The sequence below is a fragment of the Hippopotamus amphibius genome, chromosome 1 (genome assembly GCF_030028045.1).
Source record: "Hippopotamus amphibius kiboko isolate mHipAmp2 chromosome 1, mHipAmp2.hap2, whole genome shotgun sequence".
Taxonomy (NCBI): domain Eukaryota; kingdom Metazoa; phylum Chordata; class Mammalia; order Artiodactyla; family Hippopotamidae; genus Hippopotamus; species Hippopotamus amphibius.
In genome coordinates, this window is record NC_080186.1 from 146,670,975 (window position 1) to 146,690,974 (window position 20,000).

Consider the following 20,000-nt stretch of genomic DNA (forward strand, 5'->3'; position numbering starts at 1 on the left):
CAATCTCTACTCATTGTACTCTGCCACTCAAACCAGATTAAAGGGCTATCTGAATATTCTTCTTGATCTAGTGTTTGTGCTTGCCCAACTAAGAGCAGGACCCGTTCGTCGCAACAGCATCATACAGCACACTGGAGCCACACGGGAGCCTGAGGCTAAGGACAAGGGTGCCCTCCTAGGAACACTTATCAGCAGAATCTCCTATGTTCCAAACCAAGTACAAAAAGTTAACAACAGCTCTACACTCACACACACACGCAATGACTGTGTATAAAGCCCCGTGCTGCCTAATGATTAACAATTTGGGTGGATGGGGGGGTGATGACAGCCACCCAGGCTGAGGACCACTGATAAACTGTTCCCATTGCTTCATAATGCAGTCATAAGGCAAACAACCAACCTGTTGTTATTTAAAATTTTGCTATTTTGTTAATCACGAATTTCTGCATTACTTTTGATTTAAAAAAAATCTGGCATTGAAACAGAATTTATCTGAATGGCATCCCCTGAAGGTTTTTGGCATCCCCTCAAGTTTTGCACCTGGAGTGAATGCCTCATTCCCTCCGCATGGCTCTAACCTGACCCTGGTACCAGGCCTCCCTCTCAAGCAAAAGGGCCCAGCACTGAGGTTAGGCTTTTTACCTTATTCAAGGGAGGCCCCGAGCACTATCCGCACACTCAGGCTACGGCAGCCCCCTGTGGATGCCGAGCCGGCTCTGCAAGACATGCTTGATCCACATTGTACGTGGCCTTGGAATGATGTTCAGTCCCTGGGGAGGACAGAACTCGGTGTCCTCATTTACCTACACTCCAAACAAGAACATGACAACCTTACAAACGCAGCAGTAGCTCTCACACTGCTAATTTAACCATAGGGACTTATTTTTTTAAAAATTTTATAAATTTTTCTCAGTCTTCCAAGATCCTGTGATAACCCCCAAGTGACTCATCTTCATTTGCCAGCAGTGAGCACTTTCCCACTTTTAAAAATTCCAAAGCCAAATGTTCAAAGTGTCCTGCTTAGCAAATATCCAAGACTTCTCTTCTCCCATGGCAGAAGGGGTGCTAAACATTCTTTTCTTCTAGATGATGAGACCCTTTGAAAGGTCAGAGGAGAGATAAATTTAGCACAGGCAGTAAAATGCAAAGATCCCATCATAGAGTTACACTGGAGCCCGATGAGAAAGTTATGCTGATGCTGAGACTGGTCTATAGATTCCAAGTGAGAGAAGTCACAGCCAGCTGAGCACTGACAATGTGCTGGGAGCAAAATTCCCATGTTGTCATCATCTCTCCCTCTCTTGCTAACTTCCTATTGATGTGCAAGAAAAATGAGTTCGAATCAGCCTGTTGGTGTTTTTCTTCTTTCTCCTATATCTAAGGAAAGACAGACTATAAATACAGTAAGTCCCCTACATACGAATGAGTCCTGTTCCAAGAGCACAATCATAAGTCCAATAAAGTTAGCCTAGGTATCCAACTAACACAATCGGCTACATTGTACTGTACTGTAGTAGGTTTATAATACTTTTCACACAAGTAATACATAAAAAAAAAACACAAAAAATAAAGAAAAACATTTTTAATCTTACAGTACAGTACCTTGAAAAGTACACTAGTACAGTACAACAGCTGGCATACAGGGGCTGACACTGAGTGAACAGCCAAAAAGTTACTGACTGGAGGAGGGAGAGGAGGTGGGAGAGGCTGGAGTACTATACTGTACTGTACAGTAAAGCACACAAAAGCACAATCACTTGCAGAGAATGCATGTACATGACAATGTACACCAGACACGTAAACTAACGAGACTGTACACGCAAATGCACGTTCACATCTTTGAAAGTTCACAACCTGAAGGTTTGTATGTAGGGGACTTACTGTAAACACAATAAGCAGAGCAATTATTTTTCATTTGCTCAAGTTACGGGAATGCTAAGAAAAGAAGGGGATCCCAGACTGGTCATTGTGGAGGCTGGCACGTGGATAAAAAGAAGGAAATGATCCTCAATGCATCCTGCAGTGTTCCCTCACCTGCCTACTACCCCCTTCACTGACCTCACTTCTATTTCTCTCTTCCATGCAGAGAAACTCATCCTAGAGAAGGCATAAGGAAAGAAAATGTCCAATTTCCCCAGGGCAACCTTTCACCTTCTAAAGTAAAGGTCCACAAACTTTTTTTCCTGTAAAGCACTGGATTAAATATTTTGGGTTTTGCAGGTCATAGCATCTCTTTCAACTACCAAAGTTTGCCATTTTAGCACTCAAAATGAGCAGGTAGAGACAATACGTAAACAAATGAGCATGTCTGTGTTTATAACAAAAATACAACTTTACTTATAAAAATAGGCTGTGGGCCACCGTTTGCCTTCCCCTGATCTAAAAGGCAACTGCCATTAAATCCCCCTTGGATAATGAACATTAAAAACAAAGAAGCAAGCAAGCAAGCAATAATTCTACTGCCAAGATACAGAAGTATACAGTCTTGAGCAGAAAGCAAGAAGATTTAGTTCTTTGCAAGAACAAAAGGCATTCTTCAGCTTTGCAACTAAGTGCCTGTGCTTTTCCTATGGATGTTGTTATAATGGGGATCTTAGACCACAAAGCTACAGTAATCAAGACAGTATGGCACTGGCACAAAAACAGAAATATAGATCAATGGAACAGGATAGAAAGCTCAGAGATAAACCCAGGCACCTATGGTCACCTAACCTATGACAAAGGAGGCAAGAACATACAATGAAGAAAAGACAGCCTCTTCTATAAGTGGTGCTGGAAAAACTGGATAGCTACGTGTAAAAGAATGAAATTAGGACACTCCATAACACCATACACAAAAATAAACTCGAAATGAATTAAAGACCTCAATGTAAGGCCAGACCCTATAAAACTCTTAAAGGAAGACATAAGCAGAACAGTCTGACATAAATCGCAGCAAGATCTTTTTTTGACCCACCTCCTAGAGTAATGAAAATAAAAACAAAAATAAACAACTGGGACCTAATTAAACTTAAAAGCTTTTGCACAGAGACCCCAGCCTAGGAGAGGGACAGGGCAGCTAGGAGGGAGTAGGAGGAACTGGAGGTCGGGTCGAAGGTCAGGGCCTTTTCCTGGCCGCTGTGGCAGGGGTCCCTCCCTGAACATTGCAAATGAATTTTACCCTGGGATTCAGAAGTGTCTATGGGACTGAGACTGGACCTGCTAAAGAGAAGGGCAGAGGTGAAGAGTTCTGGACCTGGCCCTCGCTCTATCACAGGAGTTACGCAAGCTAGAGTGGAGTCAAGGGCTGGAGGTGACACACTCTGGTGCTGCCCATGGAGCAGCAGAATGATAAAATCGTCACATTTTGGGGGCACTGAGACCATTGCCAGTCACTGCAGCTTCCTAAATATTCTGGAAGAAATAGAATTTATGGCACTACCTTGAAAAATAAGCTCTGCCAATAGGATATTTATAGCTTTCAAAAAGAAAAGTTTAAGAAAGAAGCTTTTTATTGATCCCTCCAATTAAAGAGCAAACATCAGAGAAGAAAGATGGTGGTGAAGTAGAAGGACGTGGAATGCATCCCTCTCCACAGATGCATCAGGAATACACCAAAAGATGCAATAATTTGCACAGAGAACCAGCTAAACACCAGCAAATGACCTCGGACACCAGAAAGGACTGCAAAGATCCTGACATAACTGGGACAAGGAACCTCTGAAGTCTGGACTACTTCATCAGAAGTCAAGCAGTAGGCTCTGGGGAGGGAGCACTGAATCCAGGATGCTAGACTACTAGAGGGTCCTCAGACACAGGGAAAATTAACTGCAGAGAACTCTCACAGAGCCCTGTATCAGAGTCTAAGACTAGGCTTTATCCGACTGTCTGCAACTGCCAGTGCTGGACACTTCACACCAAACTACAAACAAGAGAGGAACACAAAACCACCCATCAGCACACAGACTACCTAAAGCCATATTAACCTCACAGATACCCTAAAACACACCACCTGATATGGCCCTGCTCACCAGAGAGAAAAGACACAGAGCCACACACCAGAAAGCAGACACCAGACCCCCCCCAACAGGAAGCCTACTCAAGACGCTGCACAAAGCCCACCACAGGGGGAAGAGGGCAGAAACAAGAGGAATTACTACTAGGCAGCATAGGGAAAGGAGAAAGCAAATCCTATAAATTAGACAAAATGGGAAAACAAAGAAAAACCACACAGGCAAAAGAGTGGGAAAAAAACCTACAAGACCAAATAAATGAAGAGGAAACAGGAAAATTGCCTGAAAAAGAATTCAGAGTCATGATACTAAAGATGATCCAAACACTCGAAAACAAAATAGAGAAAATACAAGAAACAGTTAATAAGGACTCAGAAGAACTAAAGAGCAAACAAACAGTAATGGACAACAAAAGAACCAAAATTAAAAATACTGTAGATGGTATAAACAGCAGAATAACTGAGGTAGAAGAACGAATAAGTGAGTTGGAATATAGAATGGGGGAAATATCTGTCACAGAGCAGGAAGGAGAAAAAAGAATAAAAAGAATGTAAGACAGTCTCAGAGACCTTGGTGACACCATTAAGTGCACCAACATTCGAATCACAGGCATCTCAGAAGAAAAAAAGAAAGGGTCTGAGAAAATATTTAAAGAGGTTATAGTGGAAAACTTCCCCAACATGGGAAAGGAAACAATTAATCAAGTCCAAGAAGTACAGAGAGTCCCACACAGAATAAACCCAAGGAGAAATACACTGAGACATATATTAATCAAACTAATGAAAATTAAACACAAAGAAAAAACATTAAAAGCAGCAAGAGAAAAGCAACACATAACATATAAGGGAAAAGCCATAAGGATAACAGCTGATCTTTCTGAAGAAACTCTGCAGGTCAGAAGGGAGTAGCAGGGTATACTGAAAATCCTGAAAGAGAAAAACCTACAGCCAAGAATGCTCTACCCAGCAAGAACCTCATTCAGATTTGAGGGAGAAATCAAAAGCTTTCCAGACAAGCAAAAGTTAAGAGAAATCAGCATCACCAAACCACCCTAACAACAACTGCTAAAGGAACTTCGGTAGTCAGGAAACACAAGAGAAGGAAAAGTTCTACAAAAACAAACCCAAAACAATTAAGAAGATGGTAACCAGAACACACATGTCAATAATCACCTCAAATGTAAATGGATTCAATGCTCCAACCAAAAGACACAGACTGGTTAAATGGATACAAAAACTAGACCCTTCTAGGGCCTTCTGGGTGGCACAGTGGTTAAGAATCCGCCTGCCAATGCAGGGAGCATGGGTTTGATCCCTGCCACAGGAAGATCCCACATGCTGCGGAGCAACTAAGCCCGTGCGCCACAACTATTGAGCCTGCACACCACAACTATTGAGCCTGCACTTTAGAGCCAGTGAATCACAACTATTGAGCCCATGTGCTGCAACTACTGAAGCCCATGAGCCTAGAGCCTGTGCTCCGCAACAAGAGAAGGCACAACAATGAGGAGCCCGCGCATCACAATGAAGAGTAGCCCCCACTCAGTGCAACTAAAGAAAGCCTGCACATAGCAGAAAAGACCCAACACATCTAATTAAATAAAAACAAAAACAAAAAAAACCTCCTATACACTGCCTACAAGAAATCCACTCAGACCAAGGGACACATATAGACTGAAAGTAAGAGGATGGAAAAAGATATTCCATGCAAATGGAAGTCAGAAGAAAGCTGGAGTAGCAATATTCATATCACACAAATTAGACTTTAAAGACTATTACAAGAGACAAGGAAGGACACTACATAATGATCAAGGGATCAATTCAAGAAGAAGCTTTAACAATTGTAAAAATCTATACACCCAACATAGGAGCACCTCAATACATAAGGCAAATGCTAACAGCTATAAAAGGGGACATCGACAGTAACACAATAGTAGTAGGAGACTTTAACACCCCACTTACATCAATGGACAGATCATCCACACAGAAAATAAATAAGGACACACAAGCTTTCAATGACACATTAGACCATCTCGAATTAATTGGTATTTATAAGACATTCCACCCAAAAAAGACAGACTACACTTTCTTCTCAAGTGTACATGGAACATTTTCCAGGATAGATCACATCTTGGGTCACAAATCAAGCATCAGTAAATTCAACAAAATTGAAATCATATCAAGCATCTTCTCTGACCACAATGCCATGAGACTAGATATCATTTACAGGAAAAAAAACTGCAAAAAATATAAACACATGGAGGCTAAACAATACACTATTAAACAACCAAGAAATCACTAAAGAAATCAAAGGGGAAATAAAAAAAAAATCTAGAAACAAATGACAATGAAAACACAACAACCCAAAACCTAAGGGGTGCAGCAAAAGCAGTCTTACAAGGGAAGTTTATAGCAATACAGTCCTACCTCAAGAAACAAGAAAAATATTGAATAAACAACCTAACCTTACACCTAAAACAATTAGAGAAAGAAGAAGAAAAAAAACCACAAGGTGAGCAGAAGGAAAGAAATCATAAAGATCAGATCAGAAATAAATGAAAAAGAAATGAAGGAAATAAGAGCAAAGACCAATAAAACTAAAAACTGGTTCCTTGAGAAGATAAACAAACTTGATAAGCCATTAGCAACACTTATCAGGAAAAAAAGGGAGAAGAGGCAAATCAACAGAATTAGAAATGGAAAAGGAGAAAAAAAACGGACACCTCAGAAATATAAAAGATCATGAGAGACTACTACAAGCAACTATATGCCAAAAAAATAGGATAACCTGGAAGAAATGGATAAATTCTTAGAAAAGCACAATCTCCCAAGACTGAACCAGGGAGAAATAGAACATATGAACAGACCAATCACAAGTATGGAAATTGAGACTGTGATTAAAAAATCTTCCAACAACAAAAGCCCAGGGCCAGATGGCTTCACAGGCAAATTCCATCAAACATTTAGAGAAGAGCTAACACCTAGCCTTCTCAAACTCTTCCAAAATATAGCAGAAGGAGGAGCATTCCCACACTCATTCTATGAGGCCACCATCACCCTGATACCAAAACCAGGCAAAGATGTCACAAAAAAAGAACGTTACAGGCCAATATCACTGATGAATATAGACGCAAAAATCCTCAACAAAATACTAGCTAACAGAATCCAACAGCACATTAAAAATCATACACCATGATCAAGTGGGGTTTATCCCTGGAATGCAAGGATTCTTCAATATATGCAAATCAATCGATGTGATACATCATATCAACAAAGTGAAGGATAAAAACCATGTGATAATCTCAATAGATGTGGAAAAAGCTTTTGACAAAATTCAGCATCCATTTATGAAAAAAACACTCCAGAAAATGGGCATAGAAGGAAATTATCTCAACATAATAAAAGCCATATATGAGAAACCAAAAGCCAAAATCATTCTAAATGGTGAAAAACTGAAAAAGTTCTAAGAACAGGAACAAGACAAGGGTGCCGACACTCACCATTATTATTCAACATAGTTTTGCAAGTTTTAGCCACAGCAATCAGAGAAGAAAATGAAATAAAAGGAATCCGAATTGGAAAAGAAGTAAAACTGTCACTCTTTGCAGATGACATGATATTATACATATAAAACCTTAAAGACTCTACCAGAAAACTTCTAGCACTAATCGATGAATTTAGTGAAGTAGCAGGATACAAAATGAATGTGCAGAAATCTCCTGCAGTCCTATATACTAACAATGAAAAAGCAGAAAGAGAAATTAAGGAAACTCTCCCATTTACCACTGCAACAAAAAAGAATAAAATACCTAGGAATAAACCTGCCTAAGGAGGCAAAAGACCTGTATGCAGAAAACTATAAGACACTGATGAAAGAAATCAAAGATGACACGAACAGATGGAGAGACATACCATGTTCTTGCATTGGAAGAATCAGCATTGTGAAAATGACTGTACTACCCAAAACAATTTACAGATTCAATGCAATCCCGATCAAATTACCAATGGCATTTTTCACAGAAATAGAACAAGAAATCTTATGATTTGTATGGAAACACAAAAGACCCTGAATAAACAAAGCAATCTTGAGAAGGAAAGATGGAGTTGGTAAAATTAGGCTTCCTGACTTCAAACTATACTACAAGGCTACAGTGATCAAGACAGTATAGTACTGGCACAAAAATAGAAAGGAAGATCAATGGAATAGAATAGAGAACTCAGAGGTAAACCTACGCACCTATGGGCACCTTATCTTTGACAAAGGAGGCACGAGTATACAATGGAAAAAAGACAGCCTCGTCAATAAGTGGTGCTGGGAAAATTGGACAGCAACATGGAAAAGAAAGAAATTAGAACACTTCCTAACACCATACACAAAAATAAACTCAAAATGGATTAAAAACTTAAATATAAGGCCAGACACTATAAAACTCTTAGAGGAAAACATAGGCAGAACACTCTTATGACATACATCAAAGCAAGATCCTTTTTGACCCACCTCCTAGAATCATGGAAATAAAATCAAGAATCAACAAATGGGACCTAATGAAACTTAAAAGCTTTTGCACAGAGAAAGAAACTATAAACAAGACAAGACGACAACCCTCAGAACGGGAGAAAATATTTGCCAGTGAATCAACGGACAAAGAATTAATCTCCAAAATATACAAGCAGCTCATGCAGCTTAATACCAAAAAAGCAAATAACCCAATCCACAAATGGGCAGAAGACCTAAATAGACACTTCTCCAAAGAAAACATACAGATGGCCAAACAAATACATGAAAAGATGCTCAACATCACTAATCATTAGAGAAATGCAAGTCAAAGCCACAATGAGGTATCACCTCACGCTGGTCAGAATGGCCATCATCAAAAAAATCTAGAAACAATAAATGTTGGAGAGGGTGTGGAGAAAAGGGAACTCTCCTGCACTGTTGGTGGGAATGTAAGTTGGTACAGCCACTATGGAAAACAGTTTGGAGGTTCCTTCAAAAACTAAAATTAGAACTACCATATGATCCAGTAATCGTCCTACTGGGCAGGCACATACCCAGAGAAAACCATAATCCCAAAAGAAACATGTACCATACTGTTCATTGCAGCACTATTTACAATAGCCAGGACATGGAAGCAACCTAAGTGCGCATCAACAGATGAATGGATATAGAAGATGTGGCATATATATACAATGGAATATTACTCAGCCATAAAAAGGAATGAAATGGAGCTATATGTAATGAGGTGTATAGACCTGAAGTCTGTCATACAGAGTCAAGTAAGCCAGAAAGAGAAAAACAAATACTGTATGCTATCTCATATATACGGAATCTTAAAAAAAAAAAAAATGGTACTGATGAACCTAGTGACAGGGCAAGAATAAGGATGCAGATGCAGAGAATGGACTGGAGGATATGGGGTTGGGGGGCAGGGGGCAAAGGGGAAGGTGGGACGAAGTGAGAGAGTAGCATAGACACATATACACTACTGACTGTAAAATAGATAGCTAGTGGGAAGTTGCTGTATAACAAAGGGAGATCAACTTGATGATGGGTGATGCCTTAGAGGGCCAGGAAGGGAAGAGCGGGAGGGAGTAGCAGGAGGGAGAGGATATGGGGATATATGTATAAATACAGCTGATTCACTTTGGTTACCTCAAAAACTGGTACAAGACTGTAAAACAATTATATTCCAATAAAGAGCTTAAAAAAAAAAAAGCTTTTGCACAACAAAGGAAACTATAAATAAGACGAAAAGACAACCCCCATAATGGGAGAATATATTTGCAAATGAATCAACTGACAAGGAATTAATTTCCAAATTACACAAATTGTTCACACAGCTCAATATCAAAAAAACAGACAACCCAATCAAAAAAATGGGCGGAAGAACTAAACAGACAATTCTCCAAAGAAGACATACAGATGGCCAACCAACACATGAAAAGATGCTCAACACCACTAATTATTAGAGAAATGCAAATCAAAACCACAATGAGGTATCATCTTACACTGCTCAGAATGGCCATCATCAAAAAATCTGCAAACAATAAATGCTGGAGAGGGTGTGGAGAAAAGGGAACACTCTTACACTGTTGGTTGGAATGTAAATTGATATAACAACTTTGGAAAACAGTATGGAGGTTCCTATACAAACTACAAATAGAACTACCATATGACCCAGAAATCCCACTATTGGGCATATACCTGGAGAAAACCATAATTCAAAAAGATACATACACCCCAATATTCACTGCAGCACTATTTACAATAGCCAGGACATGGAAGTAACCTAAAAGTCCATCAGAGGCATGGATAAAGAAAATGTGGCACATATATACAATGGACTATTACTCAGCCATAAAAAGGAATGAAATTGGGTCATCTGTAGAGATGTGGATGGACCTAGAGACTGTCATACGGAGTGAAGTAAGTAAGAAAGAGAGAAAAAAATCATATAATATCAGTTTTATATGGAATCTAGAAAGATGATACAGATGAAGTAATTTGCCAAGCAGAAACAGAGACACAGACCTAGAGAACAAATGCATGCACAGCAAGAGGGGAAGGGGGAATGGAATGGATTGAGAGATTGAGACTGACATATATATGCTATTATGTATAAAATAGGTCACTAATGAGGACCTCCTGTATAGCACAGGGAACTCTACTCAGTGCTCTGTAGTGACCTAAATGGGAAGGAAATCCAAAAAAGAGGGGATATATGTATACATATACCTGATTCACTTTGCTGTACAGCAGAAATTAATACAATATTATAAAGCAACTATACTTCAATAAAAATTTATTTTAAAAAATAGGGACCTTATCTTTGGATCTCCATGGGACTGTCACTTGAATGTAAAATTCCAGGACAAGTGGAATTTTGCTTCTGCTAAGAAAGGAAAGTTAAAGTTTCACATGGATTTCATCCTTTCTCTTTTAGGGATAAGCTTTAAGTTGAAAGTTGCCAAAGTCATATTCTGTTACCAGAGGGATGGTATGCTGCCTGGGCACAAGCCATCTGGAAAATATGCCAACTCATGGGCTTATCCACTGCACCTGTTGCTAAACTTGCCTGGCCACTGCTGCATTTAGCCAGCTAACTTTATACTGTGAGCACGGGGACAGCAGAACCCCATCATGTGCTCTGGAACATGCCCTTGGATCATGGTCATTTCACAGAAATAGCTTCCAAGGACTGCTTTCCTTGGCAAATAAAAAGTCTCACACTCATCTCTTATATTCTTAGGCTAAAAGATACCCCAAAGCAGTTGTTTTTAATGTTTTCAAATCAGGGATGACTTCAAGTATTTAATAAAAGCTATATACTATGCTAGGGAAACAACAAATACACACACATTTATTTACCATTTTAAAAGGCTTTGAACACCTGCCCCCTGTACTCAAAGGCCTATCCACAGATTCCGGCATAAGAAATTCCTATCTCAGAGAAATATGACTTTTCTTAGCATCAGGTAAGACCAGAGCAAAGGTGGAAGCCAATCCACTTTTCCCCACAAGTTCCAGGATCCTTCCAGACAGGATGGCAGCGTGCCAACTGTCTTCCCACTTGGAAAGGCCATGGAAGCTCAGCCCTAAGTGCCAGAGCTTTCTTGGGAAGGTCATTCACTAATTCACATCCCTACCCTTGATGTTCTCCAGGAACATCCTAACACTGGAAATATCTTTCCCCAAAGCACTTATGCATGGACTCTTCACAGGGATGACAATAAGAGTGGTTTATTTTTGTGGAGTCACTTGAGAAGAGTTGAGATGATTTTACTTCCTTGCAAAAAGCTACCTCTATTAGAAATCCCTCACCATAGCTTAACCCATCTTGTCAATGCCAGTGGTAAAGGCAATTTTTTTAACTTTAGTTTTTGAATGTTGTCTGACTTTGCTTGATGTTAAAAAGAAAGCAATTCAGTGTTTATTTCTTAGAAAAGGCAGTATGAAGAAAAAACTTCTGGGCATGGTCTCTCCCACCATCTATATGCCTGTGGGCCAACACTAACATCTAACATTTCTTGAGTGTGAGGCACTTTATAAAGTGCTCTTCCTGTGTGAGGTAACTTACTCCTTTTCACAGTCCTATCCAATAGGAGGGGAAGATTAAGGCTTAGAGAAGGGACTTTTTTTGTATTAGTAAGCAGAGTACTGGAAATTCAGCTCAGGTCCTCAGACAACAGCCTCTGAAGTCTTATCTGTACCAAGCACACTACATGCTACAGAAGTCTTAACCCGGCCTCCACAAATAACTAAGGGACCATGGAGAGGTTACTCAATTTTGGGGGATTCAGCTCTAAATTTTTTTTTAAGAACTTTTACTGACATACAGTTAATAAACAATACATTGCATATATTTAGTGTGCAATTTGATTTTTTTTCTTATTAGTAATGTATATATGGCAATCGCAATCTCCCAGTTCATTCCCTCCCAACCTTCCCCACTTTCCCCACTTGGTGTCCATATATTTGTTCTCTACATCTGTGTCTCTACTTCTGCCTTGCAAACCAGTTGATCTGTACCATTTTTCTATATTCCACACATATGTGTTAATAAGTGATACTTGTTTTTCTCTTTCTGACGCACTTCACTCTGTATAACAGTCTCTAAGTCCATCCATGTCTCTACAAATGTCCCAGTTTCATTCTTTTTTACAGCTGAGTAATGTTCCATTGGATATATGTACCACATCTTCTTTTTCCATTCATCTGTTGATGGACATTTAGGTTGCTTCCACGTCTTGGCTATTGTAAATAGTGCTGCGATGAACATTGGGGTGCATGTGCATTTTTGAATTATGGTGTTCTCTGGGTATATGCCCAGTAGTGGGACTGCTGGGTCATATGGTAATTCTATTTTCAGTTTTGCAAGGAACCTCCATACTGCTCTCCATAGTGGCTGTGTCAATTTACATTTCCACCAACAGTGCAAGTGTTCCCTTTTCTCCACACCCTCTCCAGCATTTACTGCTTGCAGATTTTCTGATGATGCCCATTCTGACTGGTGTGAGGTGATACCTCATTGTAGTTTTGATTTGCATTTCTCTAATAATTAGTGATGTTGAGCAGCTTTTCATGTGCCTCTTGGCCATCCGTATGTCTTCTTTGGAGAAATGCCTATTTAGGTCTTCTGCCCATTTTTTGATTGGGTTGTTTGTTGTTTTGATATTGAGCTGGATGAACTCTTTATATATTTTGGAGATTAATCCTTTGTCTGTTGATTTGTTTGCAAATATTTTCTCCCACTCTGAGAGTGGTCTTTTCGTCTTGCTTATAGTTTCCTTTGCTGTGCAGAAGCTTTGAAGTTTCATTAGGTCCCACTTATTTATTTTTGCTTTTATTTCCATTACTCTAGGGGGTAGATCCAAAAGGGTCTCACTGTGATTTATGCTGAAGAGTGTTCTTCCTATGTTTTCATCTAGGAGTCTTATAGTGTCTGGCCTTACATTGAGGTCTTTAATCCATTTTGAGTTTATTTTTGTGTATGGTGTTCAGGAGTGTTCTAATCTCATTCTTTTCCATGTAGCTGTCTAGTTTTCCCAGCACCACTTACTGAAGAGGCTGCCTTTTCTCCATTGTATATCCTTATCTCCTTTGTCATAGATTCATTGACCATAGTTTATCTCTGGGCTTTCTATCCTGTTCCATTGATCTATATTTCTGTTTTTGTGCCAGTACCATACTGTCTTCATCACTGTAGCCTTGTAGTATAGTTTGAAGTCAGGAAGCCTGATTGCACCAACTCCATCTTTCCTTCTCAAGATTACTTTGGCTATTCAGGGTCTTTTGCATTTCCATACAAATCATAAAATTTCTTGTTCTAGTTCTGTGAAAAATGCCATTGGTAATTTGATAGGGATTGCATTGAATCTGTACATTGCTTTGGGTAGTATAGTCATTTTCACAATGTTGATTCTTCCAATCCAAGAACATGGTACGTCCCCCCATCTGTTTGTGTTATCTTTGATTTCTTTCATTAGTGTCTTACAGCTTTCTGAGTACAGGTCTTTTACCTCCTTGGTTAGGTTTATTCCTAGGTATTTTATTCTTTTTGTTGCAATGGTGAATGCGATTGTTTCCTTAATTTCTCTTTCTGATCTTTCATTGTTAGTGTATAGAAATGCAAGAGATTTCTGTGTGTTAATTTTGTATCCTGCAACTTTACCGAATTCATTGATTAGCTCAAGTAGTTTTCTGGTGGCATCTTTAGGATGTTCTATGTATAATATCATGTCATCTGTGAACAGTGACAGTTTTACTTCCTCTTTTCCAATTTGAATTCCTTTTATTTCTTTTTCTTCTCTGACTGCCATGGCAACGACTTCCAAAACTATGTTGAATAGTAGTGGCGAGAGTGGACATTCTTGACTTGTTCCTGATCTTAGAGGGAATGCTTTCAGTTTTTCACCATTGAAAATGATGTTTGCTGTGGGTTTGTTGTATATGCCTTTATTATGTTGATGTAGGTTCCCTCTATGCCCACAGCTCTAAAAGGTAACACTGAAAGTAGATAACCTCCAAGATACCTACCTATCAGCTAACTTATTTCCTAAAGTATGCTTTTTTTAATCACTATTACTAGTACTATTGCCTTGGTTTACTTTTTATATTATTGTGAATTTCAATATTTACAAGTAAAAACAAAACAAAACAAAAGGCAGTTTAAAAGGTTGAACTCTAATATGAATTTCTAAATTGGGATCTGTCAAATTTTGCAGATCTAATTTGTATCAAATGCCATTAGGTTTTGTTAATTTACTTGATGGAGGCTCTATCAGTAGACCTAAACCACTAACAACATGCGGTTATATTCTTGCTGAGGTTTATATCAGGTACTGTCTCTAAAGCTTCCTTCACTAGGACTAGCAAGGGCAGAGGGAAAGAGGCATCACTGTGTAGGGGCACCCTTCTTTGTTCCCAGGGAGGGGAAGTAGAGCTTTGTCTCAGGCTGGCCTCTGACAACCTGCTGCAAAACCTGGAGAGAAGGTGGGGTCAGAAATAGTCAGCACAGAGGCCCATCCATTTGCCAGTGAGTTTTATGTCTTGGTTTGCCCTGTAACTGGTGATAACTTTATACTATTCTTCAAATAGTTAGGATAGGGATGAAGGCTTCAGAGCAGAGACTCAACTTTGAAACGTGACATGGCCGGGAAGAAAACGAAGCAATGATGGGTTTTAAGAAAAGCCTTAGAATTTGGGAAGAATGGTGCGAATTCCACTCCTCAACAACGTGTAGACTTACAATGGTATGGAACAGAGTTACCTTGATTAAGGAAACGATCATTTATTAAGTGATTAATCAGGTGCCAAATTACCTGTTACTAAATTAGCTCTGCCCAGTGAATCAGGGAAATGTGATAGCCCCATCTTACTTATGAAGAAATCAAGCTTGAGAGAGTTCATGACTGCCTGAAGTTTGCACAGAGCTGGGCGTAGAACAGGATGAATATTTGCAGGAAAATATCAAAGAGACATGGTATGCAGTGTTTCATGACAATGTTTTGTAGCTTATATTTCATACCTAAATGGCCTGCACAAGTCCAGAACACTTTTGACCGCCCTGTTTGGACCCTGCCATTTGACCCTAAGGATGTTTTGACTCAAATTTGTGAATACACTATTAGCATTATACCAACATAGATGACTTTTTTAATTGAGAAAATATTTTGGTGTGAACTACACCAAGCCAATTTAATTTGTTGACCAATATTCTATCCAACATTATAAAGTAGTTATTTTTTCTGATTTCTTTTTTATTTTGTTAAAATTATTTTCATCAAGATCAATCCTTTCTGAGTAAACTCCATGGAGGGTTTTATTAAATGTTTTGAGCACAGTAAACATTAACTCTGAGTTTTCTTTTGATCCAAATATTTCTATCAAGCACAATTTTCCAAGGTCAAAATTTTCCAAGATCTAAATGTTATCATATGCCCCACAGTCTTGGTCAATTTTACTTCCTGATATCTATCTGTCAATAATATTCATTATAAGGTAAATGCTCCAAAGTTTGCTTTTTCACACCAGCTGATTCATGAGAAAACTACAAGCTATTACCCTCAGACTTTCCAGGATTTCTCTTTTGTCAGGAATTAATATATCAGATCACTTATGCAGCAGTTCTGTCTACTTCTGATCCCATTATGCTTGTGCAGTCTGTGATTTGTGATTCAAAGAAATACGTTGGGGTAAAAATGGGAAGGTCACTACAGTCTCTTTGAGAAATGCATAATATACTAGTATAATTAGTAATAAATTTTCTTAATTTCAATGAAGGGGAGAAAGAAAAGCTATTTAATAGTCTGGTGATTTTTTCACTAGTGAGAAATATAAGTTTCTCTGGCTCAAATACCAGTTTATTTGGCTCAAATAGTCAATTAGGAAGATAAAGTTTCAATGAGACATCTCAAATCTCAGACCTCTGTAACCATTTTCATGTTTCTGTAAGAAAATAAATGATGGACAGGATTAATTATGTTTAATGTAGTCAGCTTCTCAGAAAACCAGTAAATCCACTCTCCCTAATTTAGCAACTGGGAATCAGATTTTCTTAGACTTTTCCATACCCCTCAGCAACACTGTATGTTGGTTTTATTTTAAAACTTTTTTGTCTCTCCTTCAAAGACTAAGAGTAAAACACAGCTATTTGGAGCAGGAGATTTAGAATCAGACTGACACATCTTTTTAAAAGAAGTAAAGAAATCCCAATTATAACAAGGGAAAGGAATGAGCCTGGAATTCAGAAACTGTTTCAGAGCTACTACACTTATTTGCCTTCTGTGGTAAAGTGTAAATTATTATCAGCCAAGATCAAAAAGACTTGGGTTCTAGTCCTTTCCTGCTGCTCTGTCACTGTAGTTATCGAGCTGCTCACTTCTCCCCATTTGTCTAATGTGTTGAATGATGGTGGTGATGAAACCAAGTCCCCCTAAAACTGAGTTCCTCTGCTGAGTTTATGATTAACCTCTCTATGCAAAACTTTACTCCTTTTCTTTTCCTGAGTATGTTCCCCTCAAGATTGAGGACTATAAAAATAAAGGGGGTATTGAAACCACATACAGGCCCCTGTGTCCCTGTCCTTTGAAGTAAACGACTTTTGCTTTAGTCTCCCAGGCCTCCCCTGAGTCTCTAAAGGCTGGATCAAGAGTTAATAATTACGAAATGTGAAGACCTAGAAAAAAGAACAGCTGTTGGGCCAGGAAACTGGTAACAATTTAGACTATAAACCAGCCACAGAACAGAATCACCAAATTCCCAGTTCCCTGAAAGAGATAAAGGCCTGACACACATTCCTAAGTTGTTTTTACAGGAAGCAGACCCCTACCAGATGAAAACTGTTGACCACAAAACATAGACCCTAGACTAGTTGAAACCAGAAGGTGGATGATGTGTGAAACTTCACCTTGATGTCAACCAATCCAAGAGTTGTGCACAAGCTGATCAGGTACCCTGAAGTCCTCTCCCTCATCTTGCCTTTAAAACCCATTCCCACTCTTTGAAGGAGTTTTGCTATAAAAGGAAGAGGAGAAATGGGGCATAAGTTAGAGGAGAAGTAGGGTCAATGGAGATATTTTTCAAGATGGGAGAATAATAGCATTTTTTATGCTAATGAGAGTGATCCAATGGGGACCAAAAAGTATCCAGGAAATAGAGGCAGAATTGCTGTGGCAATATCCTTGAGGAGTTGAGAGAAGGTAGGGGGTGCACAGGTCACAGTGTTAGCCCTAGCTAAGAGCTTAGACAGGAGATCCGGTAGAGTGGATTGGTACAGAAACAGGTAGGTAGGTATATTTGGTGGTGAAGCTGTGTAAAAAATAAAATTAATAAAATAAAATAAAATAAAATAAAACCCATTCCCCAGAAGCCATCAGAGAGTTCAAGTCTATAGAGCATCAGTTGCCTGTTCTCCTTGCTTGGTGCCTGCAATAAATGCTGTACTTGCCTTCACCACAACCTGGTGTCAGTAGATTGCCTTTACTGCACACAGATGAGAGGACCCAAGTTTGGTTTGGTAAAGGTGACTGTGCACATTGGAAACTAATCTTCAGTTTTGGTATTGTCTGTTTTTTTTCATTACAGCTTCAATTTCACATGAAGAATTTGTTTATTCATTCACTTACCAGACATTTGCCCAATGTCTACTATATCCCAGGCACTGTTCTTGGTGTGGGGGAACCATAAGAAACAAAATTGAAAAAGTTCCCTGCTTTGTGGAGCTAAAATTCTATAAGGCTGGGCAGCTCTTTGCACTTGGTTAAAATACCCAGTCTTTTGGGGTTTCCAAACCTTATTCACTGCATCTGTGGTAACAATTTAATGCTTCCCAGACGACACTTGCTGTGCTAAGTACTTTTTATGCATTAGCTAGTAAATTTCACAGCAACTCTGAGATGGGCAACTTTGGTTTGCTCATTTTTCCAAAGAGGAAAGAAATGCTTAAATTGGTGAGTAATTTATTCAACGTCTCAGGATCTAGGAAGTGATAACACTGGAATTTGAACCTGGAGGCATCTTATTCCAGAGATGGATAATAATGATAACTATACTCCAAGACCCTTATGAAAACTTAGTAGCTACTCCCTCCCAGCAGATGAAATGTCTGTATTTCCAGAGAAATTGCTGATACTGATAGACAATTTAATTCCCCTATAGGTAATTTGTATTTTTTCTCTGGTAGTTTTCAATATGATCTCCTCTTTCCCTGATGCTCTGAAGTGTCGCTACAAATTGCTGAAAAGGATTTATTTTTAGTCTCACCTCTTTAGGATTTTAAGTTCACTTTTAATCCTAGGATGTTTGATTTTAATTTTGGAAGATTCTTTGTTATTATCTCGCCAATGTTATTTTTCTAACTTTACCTCAATTTTCTTCTTCTCTAACTCATACATATATTGCAGTCTCCAAACTCCTCTACACTTCTTACCTATTCTTTCTCTTTTTTTTCATTAAAAAAAATCTAAGTAGAATTCTAGAATACACTAGGAATTTCACTAGGTTTGCTTGATCAGAAACCCTATAATAGAACTGATTATTACTCATTGAAGTTCATTTTTCATAGAAGCTGCTGGTTTTGATGATGATCCACTTATTTTCCATATCATGGCTAATAAAATACCTGGCTGGATGGATGAAACATAAGGTCCACCATCAGCCTGAAGAGTACTTTGCAAAGGTCTTCAATTTGGAAAGGAATTCCAGAAGAGAAGTAGTTGTGATAAGATTATTCATCAAAATATACTCGGGTCTGATTCCAGATCCTACCATGCTATGCAACTCATAACTGCTGACTCCTTTCTTCAAGATCAATCCAGGAGAGATTATAGAAAGAAAGCACAGAAAATTGTGAAAATCCATAGAATGAAAGGAGGCTACTTTGATATGGTGTGTATGGGATGAGGGTTTAACCTGAGGCAAGAGAATGCAGTTTGGATGTAGAAGGATAAGAGTAAAGAAACTGTTGGAGCTCAGTTCTTGAGCTTTCCCTACCATTGCTTTAGAACAAAGAGTATCTACCCTTACACTTATCATGACTCAGATCTCTAGTCTAGATGTGCCCACAGACAAAATCAGGAAAGTGGGACAAACTGAAATAAATTATTAGAGATAGTTCAAAACATGTCAATATTTTCAATAAACAGAAGTAGACTAAATTCTTCCATTAAAAGAAAAATATTAACGATAAAAAAAAGAAATACAAAATTTAGGTATATGCTATCAGAAGTTTCACATTTGTAAAGTGCTGAGAGCTGAGGATGTGTTGAAACTAACTAGGGCAGTTATTTCCTCACTCCTTTCCCTCTAAGACCCTATGGCTGGTTAATTTCAATCTAAGCATCCCCTCTTAACTGTGCTTGATCTCAGACTGAGGTGCTGAGAGAAGAGATTTTTCATAGACTGAAAAGTAACTGTAAGTTTTCTGGTTCCTGGACATCTCCACTTTGGGGAATATCCACCTCTAATCCTCAAAGGTTGATAAGGTAAGACATAGCCTGTGGCATGAAA